Below are 17997 nucleotides of genomic sequence, written 5' to 3'. Positions count from 1 at the left end.
GAAAGAGAGAGAGAAGGGAAATTGCATGGTAAAGGAAGGAGACCCTAATTGTTATACAAAATTACATATAAGAGGAAGTGAGGGGAAAGGGGAAAAAAACAAGAGAGAGAAATGAATTACAGTAGATGGGGTAGAGAGAGAAGATGGGAGGGGAGGGGAGGGGAGGGGGGATAGTAGAGGATGGGAAAGGCAGCCGAATACAACACATACACTAGTATGGCAGTATGTAAAAAAGTGGATGTGTAACCAATGTGAATCTGCAATATGTATACAGGGTAAAACTAGGAGTTCATAATCCGCTTGAATCAAATGTATGAAATATGATATGTCAAGAGCTTTGTAATGTTTTGAACAACTAATAATAAAAAATTTTTTTAAATAAATAAATAAATAAAAGAGGAGGACTAAGCCCTGAATCAAGACCAATGTTCGCTGTACCTATTGGTTTCAAACAGGACCTAAGAGTGATACCTTCCCTTGGTCTGTTGACTATTCAGTATCTCAGAGGGAATGGCCAATTCATTTGGAAGAAACATGGTTTAGAATATGTCGTTTTCTGTTGTTTATTCTGTGGTATTTGGGATTGAACCTAGGGCCTTAAGCATGCTAGGAAAGAGCTATACCAGTGAGCTATACCTCCAGTTCTTTTTTTATTTTTGTTTTGAGATGGGGTATTGGTAAGTTTCCAAGTTTGGCCTTGAACTTGGGATCTTTTCTTTTTGTGTGTGTGGTGCTGGGGATTGAATGCAAGGCCTTGTGCATGCAAGGCAAGCACTCTATCAGATGAGCTATATCCCCAGCCCAAACTTGGGATCCTTTTGCCTCAACCTCCCAAGTTGTTGGGATTACAAGTGTGCATCACCATGCCTAGCAGTATCTTTTTTTTTTTAACAGAAAGATTGAACTGTGTTAGCTTTAAAAATGAATTATTCTGTGAGGATAGGGATTTAACCAAAATAATATTTCAGAGGAACTTTTGAGTTTTCTGTTCTATCTACTTTCCTACTCTCCCTTTTCCTCTCACTCTCTTGCATGCATTGTGACTTTTGGGGCATTCATCAAACAATCTCATCTTGCCCAAAGTTTTAAAGCAATATTTAATTTTAATTTACATTTCTGCTGATTATCATTAGATTCATCACTAGTGAACTTAGATGTTGACTGCAGTAAACTTGGAATATGTTTTTTTTAAAAAAAATACTGTTTACTGTGGTAAAATATATATAACAAAGTTTACTTTAACTGTTTTTAAGTGTACAGTGATAATTAACAATGTTCAGTGTGTTGTGCAACCACTCCTACTGGACTTTTCTAGAACTTTTCCATCAATCCCGGCATAAACTCTGTACCTTTTAAATATTAACTCTCCTCTTCCCCTTTCCCTCAGCCCCTGGTAACCACTGTTCTACCTTCCAGATTGTTATATTCCATTCTAAAAATATTTTTAGAATGAATTTTCCTAGAAAAAAAAATAATAATTTTTTAAAAAGAACGAGGAGCTAAGAGTTGCTGCCTCTTGAGAGCAGAATAGGGTAGTGAGGACACATCAGCCCCCCACCAAACCCTTCTAGTAATATTTAATTTTAACTATGTCTACATATAATTTCAATAAAATATATCAAAATTTCCCAAAGACTAAGATTTAGAATTAGGCTTACAACAGTGCAAATATTTATAGTTCTTCCAAAAACTTCATCCCCCTCCCAACTCCTATAAATAAACACACAAAACAGGATCTTTAAAAATACACAATGAAGTGCTACCTGCTCACAGGGAACAACAATTTCTGGCTTATACAACTAAATAGGGGCTTTTTAATTTCTGAAATTTAGGACACATATTTAAGCATATTACTGTGCGTTTTATACTAGCTCATTTCTGTGTACTTGTAGCAGAGAAGCGCCTATTAGCATTGGGAAACTTAAAATTTGATTGAATGCTAAGCAAATACACATAATTGAACATTATGTGAAACCAAGTACTTATTCAGTGAATAAAATCAACAGTTACAATGTTAGACTGAGCAGACTGAGATTCCTGTATACTTTTCTTCTTAGATTGTTAAATCCTGAATATAATTCCCCAAGTAAGGATATACTCAAAGATTTAGGTTCAAGAATGTTCATCTCAGCACTGTTTGTAATAATTAAAGATTAAAAACTACCTAGAATCCTTTCAATGAAATTGGAGTTGCATAATATGATGCTTTTAGAATGGAATATAACCATCTGAGACCTACAAACATTAGTTACTAAAATGGAAAGATGTTCATGATATTTTTGAGAGAAATAAGCAATATCCTAAACTCTATTCAGTGTGATCTCCTATTTGATTTCTTTTGTTTTATTTATATGGTTATATTTTACCTCAATTAGAATCCTGTTCTACCATTTACTAGTTTTGTGTTTGAAAGCAATTTGTACCCTTCAGCCTTCAATTTATCACATGCAAAATAAAAAGACTTCTAATACCTCTACCATAATTTTGTTGTGCATAGTAAATGAATTTATGAAAGTTAAATTCTTTGAACATTTCCTGGCATGTGGTGATTGCGGTATGTCCATTGATAATGCCATTAAAGTAGAAAAAGCAGGAGATTAAGCACTAATATATGGGCCATCAATATTATCTCTGGAATGGGGAATGCTGGGGACCTTTGTTCATTTTCTAGGCTTATAAATGATCTTTAAATTTTCTGTGAGTATGTTGCTTTCTAATAAGAAATAAAATAGATTTTAGTAATAATCTTAAAAGAATAGAATTAGCAATAGAAAAAAATAAGATGATACATCTCTATCCAACAGTCTCTCATGGAAAGGGAAGGAAGACAATTCCATTTTTTCTATGCTTTAAATATTTCTTCTATTACTGTGTTGACAGTGTTATTCATTAAGGGACTAGACAGATTCTTGATGATCAAAAGTTTTCTCAGAGTAAATTTTAATCTGATTTTATAATTCCAATGATAAATCTAAACTACTAATATAAGCTCCATTAAATATTCTGGATAACCACATAAACCCAAACTCTGCCATGTGATTTCAGCACACAGTGATTTTGTCTATGATAAAAACAGGAAAGACTTAATAATGATGATGCCATTTGCTAAATAAGGTCGTATTGTCCTAATGCCACCCTGCTAGAATTAAGGTTTTACTTTGTACTGTCCACTGAAAAGAAAAAAAATGGTATAAGAAATTTTGCTACCAAGTTCAAAACTCAAAAAAATCTGGACTGTAGCAGTTACAAATACAAGACGTGGTTTGGTTATGGCAAACATCATACATCACAATAAACTTATACTGTTAATTTGAATTTTATACTATTATTTATATTTAATTTTATAGGTTCATTTGGGATTTATAGTAGTTTAAGAACCTTAAGCTTTTATTAGGAGTTTATACTTAGTTTTATGTTTATATGCTTAAGTGACAATAAAAATAAAGTAAACATTGGATGTTTATGAGAATTTTTTTCTCTAAAGGGAGTTCATGCATTCAAGATTGATAACTAATATACTGTGTAAGCTTTGATTAGAATGGGATTTTAATTTAATTTAATTTGAATATTTAAAATCCTTATTATATTGCTACTCTGGATTAACATTCTGGGTACTACAGAAAGCATTTACTCTGTGGTCTTGGTACTTGATGGTCTTCCAATTTTTAAAAGATATTATTTGTGGAACTATTAAATAGCAAAGTAAAATAGTATGTGGCTAAGAACCAGGAGTTTTCTGGGTAGTTAGTGCCTAGCAGTTTAGCTCAGGGGAAAAGCCCAGAGGACAGTCATGGTGAGCAGAAGCTGCCACGGGAGAGGGGACTTGACCCTTGGTCTTGAAAGAGGAGCAGGGAGGGATTCCAACCAGAGAAGCCCCGTGAGAATGATGATGAGGTAGCCCTGGAGGTGCTAATCTTACCTGGGTTGGTGATGGGGTTCAGTGAGGGCCACTTATATGGCCTTAGGGCAGGAGGCAGGAAGCCATTATGAGTTTATCAAGGGAGTGAAGTAAGAAAAATGGTATATTAAAAAGATTCTTTTGAAAGAAACATTTAGTAAGCTCTTACTACATGCTAAGCACTATGCTGACCATAAACGCATTACATTACCCCAAGGAAAAATAGAATGCAGCCTCAATTGTGACAATAATCCACATCTAATAATATGGACCAGGTCTGATGGCCTACTTTGGTTGACTTCCAAAACAAAAAAAGTGTAACAACCAAAATCATACCTGCTGACTGAATACTTGGGTCCTTTTGTTGCAATAGTGACTGGTGCCTTATACATCCTAAGAGGAGAAGGGTGACAGAGGGGCAATGAATATATATGCATGTGAGTCTGGATGCTTGGGTAATTTTCTTAGCAAGGGAAAGTCTGAAATATAGACAGAGCTGTGTGTGTGTGTGTATGTGTGTGTGTGTGTGTGTGTGTGTGTGTGTATCTCCTCTAGGGGAACTGGCCAATATTTGTCCAACTTGTATTTAGAGGATAGCCAACATGCTATATGATCTGATCCTTCTCTTAGCTGGCTTCTGCAGATCACACATTGTGGTGGCAAAGCCCTGCAGTTAGAGCTTGGTGAGTCTCTGAATTCTGACTCTGACTCTGGCCAGCTCTGTGACCTTACAGAAAGCCCCATCTCTCTTTCTCCCTCAGCTTCCTGGACTGTAAAATGCAAGTCATAATACATGATGAGAGAAGGAAGCTAAGAGTATTTTGTGGATGTATTACTTACACATCTTTTATCCTTGCTCTGATAGCTGTCTCTGTCACAATTCTTGAGTATGATGGGGAGAGCAACAGGCCATGGCATGGGCTTGGGGCAAGGATGGAGAGAGGCAGGTCCCTCATCAGTGTGCATAGTGGAGGCTCTGAAGCCAGGAGTGAGACGGCTGCTGCAAGAGCACTGTTCTCACTCCCAGAGAGCAAAGCATTGGGTTAAGTGAGAGCCCCTGGAGTAAACAATTGGGCTGTAAAACAGGGCCCAGCAGCTACGACTCCTGGCTCCTTTCAGAGTCACAGTACAGAGGTGAAGGCTACAGAGACTACTCAGATTCACTTAGAAGATGGCAAGGGATTGAGACAGGGATGTGAGTGAGGCATAGACTTGGTGCAGCCACACAGCTACTCTCACCTCTTACCCTTGGCAGTAGCTCCTCTGTTCTCTCCAGCCTTTCTCACAAGTTACTGGACTGGGAAAAGCACAGGCAAGACAGTGTGAGGTCTGAGGTGAGGTACCAAGGCCACATCTTGCAATATTTGCCCAGAGTGGAGTTAACTCTGAAGCAAGAGCTACCAGGGGCCCAGAGAAATGAGCTCCTGTGCAGGTCCCCAGCCCAGACCTCTGAGGCTGTGCATAGAACTGCTGGGATGTGGGGAAGCGCTTTCCTCTACATCCACCCCGTAAGCAGCAACTTAGGGATGCCTTCCCTTCACCCAGTTCACAGCCTCTCATCTTACTGACTTTGTCTGTCTACAAAAGGTCATTGATTGTATATTCCACAGTCCTTCATCTGGCCCTTGAATTAGCCTGATAAAAGACTAATTTTCTAGTACCAATGATAGAGCTTAGAGCAGGTTTTTCTATTTAGAGATAAATGGACTTTCACACACATACACTTGGACCCACAGAATATAATTAAAACATGAGAGATCTTTAATGGCCACTCTGGCTCTCCCGCAATCCTAGTGATTAAAAAAAAAAATGGTGGAAATTCCAACCATGAATGTGGGTTGAGGGTTTCTTACCACTCCAGTTGACCGGCCTTTTTTTTTTTTTTTTTTAAGTTGCTTTTGTTTTTGTTTTTTAGCTACCCTTTCTACTTCACTCTTGTTACCAAACACAGCGTGAGGGTTCTAACCATCCTGAATGGACCAAGCATTTAGAATCAGACTCCTCAGGTAAATGAGGGGTGGCTAGACATCCAAAGCAGCCCCTCCCCAGCGAAGGTAATTCATCAGTCCTATTAATATACAAATGTACACAACTCGGAGTAAATTACACATTTAAATTTCAAGCATAGCTTTGGCATCTGCATTCAAACTATCGAATTATGAAAAGCTGCATTAGTCATCTTTGTCACAGGCCTTTAGGCTTCAACCACACAGAGGCACACTGCTGACCAGATAAAAAATTAACCTCCTTACAAAGAGGGTTTAACTTAGGAAATCCTAGGTTGCAAAAGGAGATTGTTATATACAGTCTTTAATTCAAGCAACAGTAATTGGACACTGAGCTATGCGCAACTGCCCGACAGTAACTTAGTTCAGCTGTTAGTATAAGATAAGGCGGCATCCCCTCATCCAACTGAGTTTAACCAATCTACCTAAACCCTTTTTAACTCACTATTCTTATCAGTCACCAAATCCATTAAACTAGCCCTTTGTTGCACGGTAGGTATCTGTCTTAGTCAGCTTTTTCACTGCTGTGACCAAAAGACCTGACAAGAACAAATTTAGAGGAGAAAAAGTTTATTTGGTGCTCACAGTTTCAGAGGTCTTAGTCCATAGATGACCAACTCCATTTCTTTTCTGCTCAAGGTCAGGTAGAATATCATGGCGGAAAGGTGTGGAAGAGGGAAGCACTTCAGGACATGACAATCGGGAAGCAGTGAGAGAGCTCACCCATCGAGGACAAAATATAAACCCCAAAGATACGCTCCCAGTGACCCACTTCTCCAGCCATACCCTACATGCCTATAGTCACCACCCAGTTAATCCGTATCACTGATTAGGTTAAGTCTCATAACCCGTTCATTGCACCAAACTTTTTTGCGTTGTCTCACACATGAGCTCTTTGGGGGACACCTCATTTCTAAACCATAACAGTATCCCTCCTTTCTTCGACCTAGAAGAGAGATGAATAAGTGTCCATTCCCGAATTTCTCAAGTACTATCTGGTCCTATTTCCAGGAGAATCTTCTAGACAAATGGGAATGAACTCCTCCAACATATGTACAGGTCCAAGAGGCCCCCTTCAGTCCCTCAATACCAACACGATTCGTATTTTTCCTGCCCTCCACACCATCTGGACCAGAGAGAGAAAGCATGCTTCCTTACCTCCATTTTTGTAGTATTGAATGGGCTGGCAAAATGGTAAGTGACAAATTTAAGAAAAAACGACAGTGAGTCCAGCCTCTATTCTGTCTTCATTCTGAGAGTGGCAGCTGCTGACATATGCTTTGCCTCTGCTGGATCTAGTGGCCAGGGCTTCTTTAGGATTTCTGGGAGAGCCCAATCTCCATGGATGTGTTCTGTTTGTTGTGCAAGTTCCCAGAGTCAGTACTGATCCCAACCCCTTAGCTAAGCTTTCTGCTTGCCTATATTTCTTAGGGAAGTAGCTCTGGGAAACAAAGGGGGGAATGAGCATGGAGGGAGGGAAGGAAGTGCAGGTGAGCATCGTGTCCTAGAATGTATTAAGCCAGTACATTCTGCAAAGAGGTCTGAGAAGCATAAGTGATTTACTTAAAGATGGCATGGGGGTGTCACGGAAAAAAACCACCTCGGCCAGACATTCTGGAAGATCTGTACTCCCATTTAGCTAAAAGAGTTAATGGTTTTAATGATTTGTTGTGATCTCAAAACAACAGTTAAGAGATAAATCCACATCATTAAAGCTATTATGGTGTTTTGCTTCATTTAGCAAATGGTGGTGGGTTGAGGGGCTTGGGTTGAATGCTTGAGGTTGTTTTGCTGTAAAGACACCCACATTTAATAATAAAAACAAGCTCCTGGGGCCCAGGAGCAATTGGCTCTCAAATCCTTTGTAGGCAGAAATGGAAAGACGTCCTTGAAAATTTAACCCAAAAGTTTGCTCAAATACCTTTTCTGTGTATTCTGGGCAGAAAGCAAACAAGCACAGAAAATTGAAAGTTGATTGTTTTTCATCTTGGCTTGGGACTCCAGTCCAGGGGAAAAGGTGTGGTTCCCAGTACTTGGATACTCTGGGGAAAATTCTGATCATGCTTCTAAAATGAAAAGCCAAAGACCATTCCCATTGTTATGTACAAAGGGAGGGTCTGGTGTTTGCAATGTTCTTTATGTGATAAGGACCAGAACTGTCAAGATAATAACTCAATAAACTTGACTATGTGGAGTTCTCTATTAGCTGCCATTTAAGCATACATGCGATACATTGATCATCATTGATCTTCATTTAAATGAAGATTCCAAGGCCCTAGATATATTATGGAATGTTTCTGGAGCCATCAGTAAAGGCTCTTGTTTATGAAATCTCTTCTTTGAAACTTTTTGCTTTACTTGGCAATGACTCTTTCCTGAAGAGACTGCTCTCCTTGCAGCCCTCTTGAGTAGATTGATTTAAGCCAGATGCTGTGGTGCACACCTGTAGTCCCAGTGGTCCAGAGACTGAGGCAGAAGGATTGCCAGTTTGAGGTCAGCCTAGGAAACTTAGATATTTTTTCAACATAAAAAATTAAAAGGGCTGAAGATGTATCTCAACGATAGAGCACCCCTGGGCTTGATCCTCAGTACACAATACACACACACACACACACACACACACACATGCAAACAATAACAAAAAACTTGGATATCAAGTTTAGAAAGTCTAGGAAATGATAGGCTCCCACACCAATGGTAACACAGCCTAGAGGCAGCCTATCTATCTTCCATGTTTCTTACTGCTACTTCCAGACCTTTAGCCTTTATGCCTATTAACTCCAACTTTCTCCTTTCCAGGTTTGATGTTCACCTCATCAAATTGCATCATCTCCTAACCCTAGTTTTATCTTTGGATTCTGGGATGAATTAAGCCTCTTGGTTCCTTGGTGATTTTAGCCCCTGGCTTATTGATACTCTCTCCCAATCAACCCGTCACAATTCTCCCTGAATTCAATATGACTGAGGATATCTTTTCAATAACCTGGCCTCTCAGTCCATGACTTATTCTCCTCATTGTCTCAGTCACCCCACTCCATTGTCATCTCTAGACCTTGGGCTTACCAATAATTGCATCTCCTACTTAACATCCATTATAAATATCCTATTATCTCACCAGGACTTCCTATTCCCAACTTATTATAAAGTGCTTCAACTCCAATAATTCTTCCTTCGAAACTTGTCAAACTATACCTTAAAAAATCTACCACCAACATTTCAATATCCTCCACCTCTCTACAAAGTTATTTTCTTTGTGTGGGCCTAAATTTCATGATGAATAATTATAATCATTCCCTTGCATTTAATCACAACACTCTAGGCTCCCCCATAATCACCTTGCAAAAGTCCCATCTAGCATTTATATATGACTAAAGAAAACTACACAATTTTGCTGAATATATTCATGATCTTACTTAAGACCTTGGTTGTGCCAGACAATATTTCCCAAATCTTTTTATTCTTCCACCTGAATAAGTAGCCATTTCACTTTCACGTTTCAGTCTCTCTTTGAGCCTCCATGATCTCCTCCCCACTTATCTTTGATTGATAACCTTGGTTTCCACTTGACTAAGATACCAGAAGTCATCAGAAAAGCATTTCCAACCCCACACCAAAGTCTGTCACCGAATATGTGCCCTACCTTTATGTTTTTATGGAAGAAATCTCTTTGATCTTGCTAAATTTTCCTACCTCTTCTCATCTACTCCAGTTCTCCCATTTTCCTCTAGCATTATCAAATATTTTCTCATAGACGAGGATTCCTATCATTGCACAGTCATCTCATAATTAGCAACTCAGGCCAAAATAGAGAAATCATCTTTGATTTTTCTCCCTTTCCACACCCCACATATATTCAGAATCCAGCAGTTTCACCACCTATACAGCTACCATCTTGGTGCAAGCTATACTATTTCTTCCTGGACTTGTTACAGTAGTCATTAACTAATTGCCTAACTTCCCTGCCTCTTCCTTCACAGTCTTCTGTTTATTCCCAACCCAGCATTAAAAATGATTCATTTAAAAATATAATTTAGTCCAGCCACTCAGCTGTTAAAACCTCCAATGGCTTGCCACTCTACCAACAGTAAAATATAAAGTTCTCTTAATGGGCTTCAAGTCTGTTTCCCCACTGCCTCCCCGACCTTAATCTAACACTCTTTACCTTGATCATTCCACTCTGGGCATAGTGGCTTCCTAGATTCTCCTTGGATTCAAGTAGCATATCTCTGCTTAAAGACCTTCGCGTTTGTCATGCCATCTCCTTGGGACACCCTTTCCCCATTCATTCTCATTGCTTCCACCCATGTCTCCTCAGGTCTCTCTTCATATATCATCTGCAAACTTAGTACTCTCTTTAGAATAGCAATTTATCCTTTCCCAGCACCTCACTTCAATTTTCTTCTCAGCACTGATCACCATTTGACATATTACATATTCACATATTTATTTGTTCATCATCTGCCCCTGTCATGTAAACTCCATAAGAGTAGAAATTGAATTTTTTTTTTTTTTTTGGTAGCAGGGATTGAACTCAGGAGCACTCGACCACTGAGTCACATCCCCATCCCTATTTTGAATTTTATTTAGAGACAGAGTCTCACTGATTTGCTTAGTGCTTTGCCATTGCTGAAGATGGTTTTGATCTCTTGATCCTCCTGACTCAGTCTCCTGAGCCTGCTGATTCTTTCCCTGGTATGTAGGATAATGTCTGTCATATGGTATATGCACATATACTTGCTGAATGAATAAGGTCTGGAAAAAAAGAGGTAAATAAATCAAACAAGTATTTATTAAGGACTGTTAATGTGCCCAGAACTCTACTATGGGTAAAACAGAGATTTGCTCACCAGTCGTTTAGGAACTTACAATCAGAATATGAAATATTATTACCATGACACTATATATTAATACAGGAATAGGGTCAACTTTACCCTTTAGCAACCACCTGCATCATCAGCAGATAGGTACATATTTGACAAAACTATAAGAGAGAATCTTTATTAGGCTTAATATTTAGTAAGAAAATGACTTTTCTCACTCAAAAGATCAAAATAAAGCCATTGCCTCTCCTCCAGAGTGCAAGAGAAAATGCCCAGAATGCAAGAGGGAGAGAATATTGAAGGTTTGGCAGAAGCCCCAGTGTACAGATAAAAATGTACACAGATGACAGAGAGAGAAAAGCACACATTCCAAAGGAAATACACAAAACAGACAGCATGCACAATGCAGAGCTGCTGGGGAAATATAAAGCTTCCATAAAAATTTATGTAAATTAATTATGTAAACCAACACAAATAGGACTTTGTAATGGAGCCCTCAAAAATAGGCACCAGCCGTCACAGTCCCAGATGTAGCAGGCCTAGTCTCAAGGGGACATGGAGAGAGAAAAATTTTTTAAATATAAATATGCAAACTGAGGACAGGACAAGAAGCACCATCAAATCCATCCAAATATGAGATTCTCCTCTTGAGCACAGTAGTGAAAGATTCTCAAGTTAATTTGCCTAGTGGGGAAAGGCTAGAAGTTATCGTTAAAATTACACATTATAGCTTTTAAAGGTTTTAAAAAATATATGTAAAAGGTAACTATGGAGAAAATTCCACATGATTTCTTGCTAGAGGATCGTACATTACAAGTTCAGTCATTCTCAAGTGGCCCTATTTCTTTATCCAGATTTTTCATTTCTTTCAGAATTATTGCCAGGCATGGTGGCGCACACCTGTAATCCCAGCAACCTGGGAGCCTGCAGCAGGAAGATCACAAGTTCAAGACCAGCCTCGGCAACTCAGTGAGATACTGTCTCAAAGCAAAAAGGACTGTAGGCAGAGCTGGTGGTAAAATACCTCTGGGTTCAATCTCTAGTATCACAAAACAAACAAACAAACAACAAACACTATTAATTGAGGACCTATTCCCCAGAAACTGTAATTATCTGTGTTCTCCTGAAGTTTACATTCTAATGGGAGGAGATACACAGAAAATAAATAAATAATTTACACTTACTCATGGGATAGTGATCAGTGCTAAGGGTAGATGTAGGAGAAGAGGCAGTTCCAGTGAAAATTAAATGGTTTCTGGTTAAACAGCTTGGTTTGAAGAGGTCCTATTGACATAGTAATATTAGAGAAAAACGCCAAAGAGAAAAGGAAGTAGTTATTTGAAAATCTGGGACAGGGGAGTATTCCAAATAAAAGGACAAACAAAACTAAACTCTGAGTGGCAGCAGGCTTCCATCCATGGGCCACAGCAGAGATGTCAGCGTGACTAACACTTGGAGCCAGGGGAGAGCAAGAGGTAGGCCAGAAAGGTGGCCATGCACACTATCCTATGGGGCCTCAGCCATCGAAAGACCCGTGGCTTTTACTCTGAGTGACACGGGAAACCAAGAGAGACTTTTGAAGAGAGGACCTCCATGTGTCACATACATTTGAAAACATTTCGTTGTGAGGATCCTGTTGAGAAGGTGTTGTGGGAAGGAAAAGGGCTGGGGCAGGACTGGTGAGGCCAGCAGGAGGCTGTTGCAACAACCTGGGGAGAGGTGACGGCTGGCTGCCTGTCACTGGGGGAAGTGATCCTACTCTATACGTAACTGAAGGTTGAGCCCAGGATCCAAGAGTGCTTTGGACAGGGGTGAGAGAATAGAAGAGGAAGAAAAGATGGGTCCAAGGCTTTCAGCCAGAGTATAGAAGGATGGAGTTGCTAATTTCTGAGATGGGAAGGCAATGTGAGGAGCAGGTCTGGGAAGTAAAACTGCCCACTTTTGGCACACTGTGCTAGGATAATATTGGACATCTTCATAGAGATATACAAGTCTGGAGTTTTGAGACGAAGAAATCCTTCTTGTGTTATTTTTATCATAATATATGACACTTGGCTGAACTGACATTTCCATCTATAATAATCAAGATACAGAATTCTAGTTGGGCAAAACTGGAGACACTGCACTTCTTACAATCGTCTCTCTTAAGGTTTATTTCTGCCAGAGTGTGATACGTATTGCAATGATTAACTGCTAAATTGTGTGGCACTGACTGACTCTAAAGGCTAAATCAGCGTAGAGGGGAGGAGAGTCAATGGGAATTAGAGTCACCAAGAGAAGCTATAAGGAAAGGTGGTACTGGGCTATTATTGTGAAGGATGTGTGGTTTGAGAAGGATCTAAGAGCTTGGTTGGGCTTTCCAAGGGGGCCAAGAGAAGAAAGTGCAAGAATGAGAGCATGATACAAGGAAGAGGCAAAGACATATTCCCAAAGTAGGCATTCCTCGAACATGCCAGTGGCTCTGTAGGCTCTGGGACATGACTTACCCATGCTACTGAGTTCTTCAAGAAATACCCAGAGAGATGGAAACTTAAGGAGGAAAAGATAAGTGTAGCTTTTCCAGAAAGCGTGTTTAATGAGGTCATGTTTTGATGACTATTAAACTGATGCATTTCGGTGTTATCCTTATCCTCAAAAGAGTTTCCCCTTGCAGGCTTTCACCTCCAGAACTACTCTGAGTAGCAGGAGAAGAGAAGAACCTGACCCTGAACAAGACAAGCTCAGAAGCCATGCATTTTGTTAAGTTACCAGTTGGCATATATCAAGGATTAAAATAGACCCATATATTGAACATAAGAGTGATCTGGGCAAAAGATCAGTGAATGTATAAGAAAGGAAGAGTTATGTATTCATGTAGTAGAATGAATATGTTCCAGCTATTTAAAGTAGAATTATTAAATATTAAAGAGTATAGGTAGTTCATGGAAGGTCTTGAAAAAAAAAAAAACAGAGTATCAGTCTCAGAAGAGAAATCTCCAGGAATAATTGGTAAGGTAAATCACACCACCAGAATGCATGGAAGAATGATCCAATGACCATGGAGCAGAGGCCTGGGACACCAATGCTCAGGGCCTCTGTGAACCTACTGATTGCTGTGTCCCCCCCCACCCCAGGAAACTACATCAGGGAGCACCTCCTCTTCACACCTCTGGCTTCCAAATCCAGGTAGTGGATCCATTTCACAGGAATGGTGCATCTGGCTACTGAGTCCAGTTTATGAGCTGCTGCCCTAGATGCTGGGGAGACTGGAAAGCCAAGTTCTGGCTTCTTCTATGGGGACAGAGAGTGGAAAATAGAGTATAAAGGGAAAACAACAAGCAATGCTGTTCAAAGATGCTGAATGTACATAAATGATGCAAATGCCCAAAGAAGGGGGGAAAGACAAACCCCTCAAGCTCCTGAACATGGATTGACGAGGGGAAGGGGAAGAAGAGGGAAAACAGAATGGCCATGTGTTTCTGCTCTTTCAACTCAGGCTTAGGATGAGCAGATGCATGAGAACATGGAGACAATGTAGGAAAAGGGGGTGGCAGGAACCTCTGCCCCTATTCTTTGTTCCCTTAGGGAATTACTGACTGGGTGGGAAGTCACGTGCCAGTCAGAGTCACAGATATAAGAACTGGGTGAGAAGTATGATCAGGGAGCTGCGGACACGGAGCTTTCATTTTTTATCATCATCCTCAGACTCAATAAAATTATTATTTTTTTCCTATTCCACTAGTGGAGAAGAAGATGGAATAAAGATTAATTTTTCTGAGTTGCCATAAGAAGTTGATTTTTATGACCAAGAGCAAGACCAAAGAGGAAAGTTTGCACATACCACTTTCAGAAGCCATAATAAAGAAGTCATCTCAGAGAGGACAGGGAAGTGACAGATTAGAAAGCATGCCTCTAAAAACATGGACATTTTCGTTCCCTAGGATGGGGTGGTATCCTAAAAAATGAAAAGAGTGTGGTCTGAGTCCCCAGAAACTGCAGCACAAACAGAAAGAAATGAGCAAAAATGCTACTCAGGTCAGGTAAGTAAGTGGTTTGGGGACACTGTGATAGACAAGATCATCTGTGGGACCGAAGTGGACAATTACTCTGAGAAGAGAAGGGCTGTGGATTGAGCTGGGGTGGGGGCCGTCAGAGTATAGTTGAACTGAGAAAAGGCCAGAGTGAAGGAGAAGAAGAGATTCCTAATAGCCAAGGGAAGAAAATTAGGCTTGTAATTGGAGTTTTTACATCTGAAGATACACACACACACACACACACACACACACACACAGAATTAAGGAAGACTATTATTATAAATTGCAGAGATAAAAATGCAGACTATAGAGTCCATTACAGAACTTCTGAAAATAACTGATGAGACCTTGTATAGGGTGAGCGTGGTGGGAGTGGAAAAGGCCATATACATGAATTTCAGAAAACCATGGGAGATGCTGTAGGAGGGTAACTGTCAAGAAACAAATGAGTAGAAAATGACTCCATGAATTTAAGTGCCCTCAATATTCTCCATGCCCTCAGTAGACTGGAAGTTGGAGAAAGAATTATTATTATTTTTTTTTTGGTGAGGGAATTGTCTTAGAAAATGATAGTGCTGAGTTTGGAAGGATGCCTAAGAATCAAATTTTATTTAATAATGATAAACGTCTTTAGTACTAACAGATGGAGTCCAGGACAGAGTCCAATATAAATATGCAGATCTCCCTGGTCCTCAGACCTGCTGAATTACAGATTCAGTAGCATCTTTCTTCCTCCAGCCTCATTGTGTATCCTGGGGTGTCCTCCTTCCCTCCTTGCAGAATTATTTGTCAACTGGAGTTTGGAAGAATTATTAAAACAACATAAAACATGAAGATCAAGCAACTGGAAAATGGTAGCTGTTTGTTCCAAATCACACAGGGAGTCTCCAGGGGAGAAAGACCATGCTTAGAGTTCCTTACTCTTCCGTTATACACTTTAATAAGATTGCTTGGCCATCAATGGGATAACCTTTCTTCTCCAAACTGTAGGACTTGGAGAAGTGGGAAGTATTCTTTTGGCCCATTACTATGTGGAGAAAGTTCTGCTGACCACAAGTAGAATCCATCCCAGAATGGGAACAGAGCTAGGTCAATGAGGCATGGGTTTAATTGTCTGAATTTTGTTAATTGCGCATTTTTCCTCTATAAATGTTGTTGTTGCCTCATTTACGGGGCACGGTGCTATCTCTTGTGAATTGTTCGCTAGATGGAGTTTCTGAAGCTACTCTCTGCTCTGTCCTACGGTCATCAACCACTGCCACACAATAGGCCTCTGAGGGGTCCTAGTGGCTCAGGGTTATGTTCGTGAGCCTTTCAACTGCCATTGGACCATTAACAGAGATCCTGACTTTGTTATGAACACGAAGCAGCCTGCATGAAGTGTCAGTTGGCTCATTTGCCCAGCCTCCATGTTCTACTTGTCCCAGTTAGCCCGCAGCATGGTACGTGCTCCATAGATGTGCATCAAGCTGAAAAAGCAGATCTACGTGGCAGAGAGTAGACTGTGTGTGCTACACACATTCTCACTGGATCTTCCTAAGAGTCGCATAAGGTAAATGTTAGTCTCCAAACTTTTTAGACAAGGAGAGTAAGACCCAGGATGATTGCCTAACATGCCCATGGCCCTATTCTTAAAGAACCTGATACTTCTTTTAAGACACCATCTTTCCATCATCCCCAGGCACCTCCCAGTCTCTTGGTCACTTTGTCCAGCATTCAGATGAAAATTGATAAAAGTGTCTCTGATACATGCTTTTCTAGAATGAAGGTTAAAAATTGTGCAATTCTGTGCTCAAAAATAGCTCTGTGAACAAACAGGAAGAGAAGAAATTGTGCCTGTGAGCTTATCCGCAGTTGGCTATATGATACTTGCTTTTTGCAAACTCACATAGTTGTTTGGAGATCAACTTGGAGATGAACTACCAACCTATAGTTGGCCTAACTAAAAGGTGAGAATTGAAGCATGATCATCCCCAAATACACTGGATATTTCTTATTTAATCTTGAGGTTTCCAAGCTGAGTAGAGAAAATTGAAACTCTTCATTCATTAGCCAAATAAATTCCTGGTGTCGCTTTGAAAAAGCAAGCTATCAGCAGGGTGCGGTGGCACATGCCTGTAATCCCAGGGGTTTAGGAGGCTGAGGCAGGAGGATTGTGAGTTCAAAGCCAGCCTTAGCAAAAGCGAGGCCCTAAACAACTCAGTGAGACGCTGTCTCTAAATAAAATATAAAATAGGGCTGGGGATGTGACTCAGTGGTAGAGTGCTCCTGAGTTCAATCCCTGATACCCCCCTGAATAAAAAAAGGGGTATCATCTTTATTCCCTTCTCAATACCTTCCCCAGGACCCTGCTTTTAAAAAATGAATGTAGCATTAAAGCACTAAGAAAACTTACACAAAAGAAAGCTAAAAGCCACATAGAATCTAATCATTCCAGTAAATATAGCTATTTTCATTTATTCCTATTCAGAACTTATACACTCAAAAGCATAATTTTATATAATTTAAACCATGATATAGGTACAATTTCATTGTTTAACCTAAAATTATACAATAAATATTTTCTGTGTTGCAAAATAAGCCTCATATCTCATTTTAATGGCTGCATAATATAGTATTATTTGATATTGTCATTTATTTAACCATTCCTATACTGTTCAAATTGTTTCCAATTTCTCATAATTGTAAACAATGCTACAATGAATTACCTTCCTGTATATAACTCTTTTATTCTTAAGACCATTTCTGCAGGTTAAATTCCCAGAAGTATCATTATAGAGTCAATTTAGTACAAATATTTTGGAATTTTTGATGCACTTTGATGTATTTCTTTCTAATATTATCCTACTAATATAACATTGCCGTAACTGAAACATGTGACAGTTTCACTGAGATCTCACCATTACTGCCACTGTTTATGGACTGAATTGTGCCAACCCCTGAATTTTTATGTTGAGGCTCTAATCTCTGATGTGATGGTATTTTGAAATAGGACCCTTGGGAAGTAATTAGGTTTCTACGAGGACATAAGGGTAGGGTCTTCCTGATGTAATTAGTGGTTTCTCATAAAAAGAAACCACAAAGAACATGCTGCTGATTGTTTCTGTGTCATGTGAGAATACAGCAAGAAGATGGCCATTTTTTGAAGCAGAAAACAAGTCCTCACCAGGAACGACATCTGCAAGCATCTTGGACTTTCCAGCCTCTAGAACATTAATAAATAAATGTGTGTTACCTAGGCCTCCCAAGATGACTCATCC

The 17997-nt window shown here is 39.6% G+C and overlaps 1 long non-coding RNA gene and 1 other non-coding gene across 13 annotated transcripts in view; one reads left to right on the top strand and one right to left on the bottom strand.

The window, feature by feature from the left end:
* LOC125618497 overlaps nucleotides 1-17997 on the bottom strand; it is a 329397-nt gene that overhangs the window by 112867 nt on the left and 198533 nt on the right. The gene's annotated exons all lie outside the window — the stretch shown is intronic.
* LOC125618597 lies at nucleotides 406-538 on the top strand. Its single transcript, XR_007349934.1, has one exon. It is a non-coding gene; the product is annotated as a small nucleolar RNA SNORA2/SNORA34 family (small nucleolar RNA).

The sequence above is a fragment of the Marmota marmota genome, unplaced genomic scaffold (genome assembly GCF_001458135.2).
Source record: "Marmota marmota marmota unplaced genomic scaffold, marMar, whole genome shotgun sequence".
Lineage (NCBI taxonomy): Eukaryota > Metazoa > Chordata > Mammalia > Rodentia > Sciuridae > Marmota > Marmota marmota.
The sequence above is the reverse complement of the archived record's forward strand: the minus strand, read 5'-3'. Positions and strand labels throughout refer to the sequence as shown.